Here is a 7,033-nt window from a genome sequence, read left to right as displayed (position 1 = left end):
CTCACAGGTTTCTGGAGAGCGGTTTTGAAATTCAGATTGAGCTGTCCCACTGTCGCCATCTTGGCAGTGCCTGATGTCTAACTCCCAGCTAATCCCAAAATGGGCAAAGAGGTGGGGCATGTGTACCCACAGTGCGGTGCATGCTGCTTTGTGGTAAGGATACACTCAACATCCTATCACTCAAGCAGCACACACTCTATTATGCAGAACTTTAAGCCTTAATAAGTTATTTAATACTTCACCCCCACACTGTGGTCATGAAGGAGGAAGTTAGCTCTAGAGACCAAAACTGACTTTTGTACCAGGCTGTAAACATGTTTATTTCTGCTGCAAAGTTGAACATTTTACATGAGAGTCTATCAGAATCAGAATCAGAATCAGTTTTATTGCCAAGTATGTTTTCACATACAAGGAATTTTTTCTGGTGATTGGTGCAATTGAGGATCAGGGGGATCAGCAACAGTGGGGCTCTCTAGCCTTGTTGATGAGGCTAATAGCAGATGGGAAGAAGCTGTTTTTGTGGCGAGAGGTTTTGGTCCTGAAGGACCGCAGCCTCCTGCCAGAGGGGAGTGTCTCAAAGAGTTTGTGTCCAGGGTGGGAGGAGTCAGCTACAATCTTCCTTGCACGCCTCAGAGTCCTTGAGGCGTACAGGTCCTGGAGGGACGGAAGATTGCAGCCAATCACCTTCTCCGCAGAGTGGATGATACGCTGCAGTCTGTTATTGTCCCTCTCCGTGGCAGCAGCGTACCAGATGGTGATGGAGGAAGTGAGGATGGACTCAATGATGGAGGTGTCATTATGGGGACTGACTCACAATGTAGGAGCCAGACTCTATTGGTCATTAGTGGAACTGCAGTGTTTGGCAATTGAGCGTTGGCTTCATTTTTCAGCCCTGGAGGTTGCAGCTTGATTCAAACATGCGTTTTTAGATGACGCACTTTCTTGATTTAACAAAAGAAGCCAAGTTTTTAAAGTTTTTAAGTCCCCTCCATTCAATCACTTGGAAATTTTCTGTGTGTTCCCTCATATCAGCAGCATTTTTTGACATCACAACTAGTTTGAAAGCCAACTGTGATCCAATATGTGACTTATACAAGTGTGGCGTGGAAACTTGAACCCTCCTTGAACAGTTTGTGTCTCCAGAGCGAGCTGAGAAGTCTGATAAATGTCCTGTTTCTTCTGGGGACTTCAGGTTTGAAAAGTAAAAAAAGTCTTGGTGTTTGGAGGTTGAAAGAAGTGAGCTCCCAGACCTCTGTGGCCCCTGATGCTCAACACTTCATTAGCTGCTACAGGAATAACACACCTGAACTGCCAGGGTTGTGTTAATGCAGGTTTGGACAAGGAGGAAGAATAACAAGGACAAGATCTCTGGTTCTACTGCACCGATTGGGATCCATTTTTTTTTCAACTGTCCATCATGATTCCAACAATGTTTTAGGAAACTATTACTCAGTTATTTCACATACCCAGTTCAACCATCCATCCACCAAGACGGTTTTACAGAGTCGACATGGTAACACAAAAAAATGGCTCTTCTTGGTGGCTTTCAAAGAGCTTCTTATATTACAAAATATCTGTAGCAAAATAAAACAGAAGTCTTTATGTGTGTACTTGTATATTACTATGACAACAAATTCTAGACAAATTACACAACATAAAACAACATCCAGTAATAATGAATGAAGGTGTTGTTACTGAAAAGCATGTGTGGAATGGTATGAGAATATGAACAGAACTGAGCATCACCAGACTAGCTGGTAAAACCTGTGATAATTTGGCAATTTGGGAGGAAGCCAATTTCAATTTAAGCACCAGGTCAGCAGGTTCAGGAAAGTTGTTACGGCCCGTGGAGTTGTGGCAGTCAGGCCGGCGTGGAGCGCTGCAGCGGGCCAAAGGCTCAGAGGGATCAGAGGAAAGGCCTGTTGGTCTGGGTCAAGGAGGGACAGGACAGAGAGGAGAACATTGCATCAGCCAACATGTGAACTCACAGATGAGATGCGTTAAGGTGAGGGTCTTTTACATCAGCTTTCTTAGAGGAAGTTATCAACTGGAGAGTCATCTGACCACATAATGACCTCTTTTCACCCTGGAGATTGTTGATAATGTCACTTATGTAGCTTTGCATACCAGTACCCACATTAGAAGATCTCCAGATTCACTCTTTCCTGTTACTTGTAGAGTAACCTTGAAAGAAAATGAGTTGCACATTTATAAATCCTGTTGGATATAGAGATGGTTCCAGTATGTATGGATGGACCTTTACCTGTTGCTGATATTTTCATAACTGGCTTTGATGTGAAATGCAAACTGATTAGATTAAAATGTGACGTGTTTACATATGTTAGAAAATTATATTAAAGGTGACAGTCCAGAAAAAAGATCCAAGTCAGAAAGTAGAGCTCGTCCATTATCAGACAACTCTGCGTGTTCAACCATGTGTCTCTACAAAAACTAGGCCTGAACCTGATGCCTTGCACGTCCTGTCAGACGTAACCAACAACAAAATGGAAAGAGCAATGGATTATCTATGTTCCTTAAAAAGCACGAGCAGCATTTTTGGAAGCAATTTTTGGCAGCCTTTCTGGGTGCCCCATTAAGGCAGGTATTCATATTTTATTCATGTCTTACACTCACGTAAGAGAGAGAGAGATGAAGAGACAGGACAGCGGGCAGGGACTCAATAAAGTATCTGATCTGAGGTTTTAGTGTAGAGAAGCTGTTGCCTTGCCGCAGGTCATTTCCTCCTCACCAGGCTGCCCTCCTCTCATTACTGCTGTTTGCTTTATAGCAAACTGTAAGCGATAATATGTACGACCACGCTCATATACAGACAGACAACATTCAGCGATGGTGTCTCGTCACGACGTGCATCAGTGCTGAAGATCTCTGGGACTAGTGTGACTGTGCACCAACAGACTATTGTCTTTAACAAGCAGTGGGGGAGGGGAAGTAACACCCAAACTGTCAGTCTTAACCAGCAAGTCAGCCATCTTGATGCAGCACTCACAAATAATTCAAAACTCAGAGGACTGTGCTGAGAGCGGACCGCCATCACTTCTGTTATGGTCCAGTGTCTATACTCTAGTCCATTAGATCTATGTTGTATTTCTGTCACTGTTATTTTGGCCATGACAGTATGGCTTTAACAACTGGTAACACACATTTTTCTATACTGAATTCACAGACTTCACTGACATGCAGAAAAACCAAGACTCCATTACAACAGAAATGGACCAGAAATGCTGCAAAGTGCACTGTGCAAAATACCCCAGAATCCGGAGATACAGTTGGCCAAACTGTGACCTACATATGATGAAATCTGGACTGATCGCAGCATTGTTAGATATCATATCAATAAATCTCCAGATATGATCCAGATTCTTGCGAGAACCTAAAAAGGATCTCTCCGGCGCGGTGGTGTTTCAGCAGGCTTTTTTTTTCATTTTTGCATCAAGTAATTCCAAATACCAGATATATTCACTACACATACTTGTACAGGAGAGCTACAGCAGATATGTCCTGACATCCAGCCTTCATCACATCCAGGAGGGACATCTGATCATGTGACCTGTGGTCATAAACTCTCCACTTCCATGAGGAGAAGAGTTCTTCCACAGGGTTTAGTGAGGAGGAGGGAAAAGTGGCACCAAGCTGGGCTGTAAATCACTCTGTGAGTGGAAGAGAAGGAAGGAGCTGGAAGAAAGGTGAAACACCAAATCATCTCATATGAATGCAAAATGAGAAGATAAGTGCTCAGTGTTCCAGTTAGAAGTGTATGGATTTTTAAGATTTCTTTTTTATTTCTTATAAATATAAAAATATCATTTATTTCCTATAATAGATTTTGAATGAATTGACACTATTGCATAAACATGATAGGGCCACAATATCAACCAAAAACAATTACAGAAAGTCCTTTATACCAAACGCTATAACTCATGTCTGTTATTGTTGTTTGTGCCTGTTGTGCTAATTTTATGGCTGTATTTATTGTTTGTGAGTTACAATGATGTGTTTTAACCAGCCTGCGAAGCCAAAGGCAAATATCTACATATATATACAATGAAGATTATTATTATGTGCAAGCTGGACTGTAAATATGCAGTGATTTAGTGGTCGTTGAGTCTGAGTGAGAAAACATTTCATGAATTATGAGTATGACACTATTATAAACACTTACCAAGCACTTTATTAGGAACACCATGCTAATGCTGGGTAGGTCCAGCCTCACCTCTTTGTGACAGTGATTCCAAAACATTTCTTTGAGACTCTGCTCCATGTTGACATTATTACATTTCTGCAGATTTATCAGCTGCACATTCATGATGTGAATCTCCTGTTCTACCAAAACCCAAAGGTGTTCTACTGGATCCAGGTCTGGAGACTGGGGAGGTCACTGAAGGTCACTGTCACATTCATGAAACCAGTTTGAGACTTTTCCTTTGTGACATGGATCATTATCCTGTAGTAGGCGTTAGTAGATGGTAAACTGTGGCCATAAGCTGATGCACATGGTCAGCAGCAGCACACAGACAGGCAGGGCCATTCAAACCATGATTGACTGGTATCAGGGGTGCTAAGAAAACTTTCTCCACACCATCACACCACCATCACCAGCCTGGACTGTTGAGACACAGCAGGTTGGGTCCATGGATTCATGTTACTGACGTCAAATTGTGACCCAACCATCTGCTGCCTCAGCAGAGGTCCAGATCCATCAGACCAGGCTGTGTTTTTCCAGTCTGTTGGTGAGTCTGTGTCCACTGCAGCTCCAGGTTTCTGTTCTTGGTGACAGGAGTGGACCCTGATGTGGTCTCTGCTGTTGTAGCTCATCCAACTCAAGGTTCAATGTGTTGTTCACCAGTCCTTCTCCTCTGACCTCTCTCATCAGAAGGTGTTTCCATCCACTGAGCTCTCTGGATACTTTTTTTTTTGACTCAATTCTGTATATAAACTCTAGCTCATCTGAAACCAACAATCAGGCCACGGTCAAAGTCACTGAGATCAGATGTTTTTCCTCAGTCTGATGTTTGATGTGAACATTAACTGAAGCTCCTGACCTGTATTTGCTGCCACATGATTGTCTGATTGGATAATTGCATGGATAAGCATGTGTGCATGTGTGTAATGAAGTGCTTGGTGGGTGTAGATTATTATGTTGATGCATTAATGTGTAAAAAGCATTTTACTGCTGTGGTTGGTTGAGGTATAACTGATTTGAGACATTTTATTTTGGAGGTCCCAGGTCTCTTTGAAAGAAACTGAAATGTGACTGTAAATTATTCTGAAAGGTCTACGTGGTCTTTTAGTCAGTTATTAAGATATTAGTTGTTGTTTTAGTTGTTTCTTCATGGAAATGTCAAAATCAGTGAGTCTTTAGAAACCCAACACAACCAGCTAAATTATTGTCTCTACTTCACCAATAATTTGTACCGTTATGTAGATCTTTACAGTAAATTACTATCAAAAATGTTACTGCTGACTACTGTATACTGTTGGTAAGTTTAATCTATAACAGTTTATTATGTTTTCTGTGAAAAAAAAACCTTGGTAAAGTCGGTGGTAATTGTAGTGGAATAAAAAGGACAATGTTACTGTGAATTCTAGTGTTGTAGCATCACGTGGAAAAAAGTACAAGTAACTCACATTTATATTGAAGTTTAGTACTTGAGTAAATCTGCTTATTCCAGCAGTGGAGTGTATTAATGAAATTGAAAGACAAGTAAAAGTCACACAGCAGGTGACTGAGATTGTCTCCACACAGTTCAATTACACTGCTCGTGTACTCGGAGGAAGGTCCCGAGGTGGACTATGAAAACACAGTAAGGATGTGTAATTAGTTATGACCTGTGTGTGTGAGAGTCTTTGGAGATCCCTGCTTTTCCTGCGCACACGCATAAACACACAGACATGAACTATGATGAATGACTGTGTCTCAGAGCTGCCCTGACCTGGATGAACAGAAAAAGAGACAGATGTGGGGAGGAGGGGGAGGAAAGAGGAAGGCATGTGGATACATAGATCATTTTACAACCATTACAGGGGATGTGGCTTTGCTGCTTTCCAGAATATAGACAGTGCAAAACCCATTTCTCCTCCAGTGACCCCCCCTCCCCGCTCCCGATCCCCAGGGACTGACTTATGAATTCAGGAATCACTCCCTAGACACTTGTTTTCTGTATTTAACAATGGGGATTGGTGCTTGTTGAGGCCACTGCGTGTGTGTGTTTGTGAGGGTTATAAATTATCAAACACCCGCACACTGCTGTTTTTAAGATCCAGTTCAAGGCCCTCAGCTGTAAATAAACTGAGGCACAGATGCTTGTATTACTACATCTGAACACAGAAATTGTTTCATATCAGTGATAAAGGCACATTTCAGTTGATTTCATGCTTTTGAACTGAAACCGTTCCCCGCTCTTTCTCGCCCTTTGATCACTATAGCTCTCCCTCCCTCCCTCCCTCCCTCCCTCCTTCTATCCATCACTCCCTCCATCCCTGCTCTGGGGCTGTTGCCATAGAGACAGGTTGCCAGGTCTCAGGCAGTGGGATAGAATGGGTTAATTAGGAGGCGGAGCATTTGCAGCCCTCCAGATGGTTGTAAGCCCTCCTTCACCACAGGTCTCTAGGGACCTCCTCTCAAAGAGAAAGCCTGCTCTGTTTAGTATTCAAACCCTCACTGTCGATCCATGAGCTGCATTTATGACCCTTTAGTCAACAATGTGGGATTATGGGAAGTGTGAGGAAAAGCCAGATCCTCCCCTTCAGCTCTGCTGAACTGAGAAAGATCTTTTTCTTAACCACTGATCTGATTAAAGGCAGAACATGACACCACTGTTCCCCTGAAAGACCTCCAGCTCAACCAATGAGCATGTTAAAAAAAACATATTGGCTATAATATAGTTTTTTTCTCATCTCATCTGATACCTTCTGCTGTCCTCTGTAAACACTGTAAACATTTTGTCAGTGTGCCTGCAGGAAGCCATTTTGCATGGTGTTTTTAGAGCTGAGGAACTGTGCCAGCAGCGCCCCC

This window comes from Trachinotus anak, unplaced genomic scaffold (assembly GCF_046630095.1).
Source record: "Trachinotus anak isolate AG129_WGS33_773 ecotype Australia unplaced genomic scaffold, CSIRO_AGI_Tana_v1 ptg000024l, whole genome shotgun sequence".
Taxonomy (NCBI): domain Eukaryota; kingdom Metazoa; phylum Chordata; class Actinopteri; order Carangiformes; family Carangidae; genus Trachinotus; species Trachinotus anak.
This window is presented reverse-complemented; position numbering follows the sequence as displayed.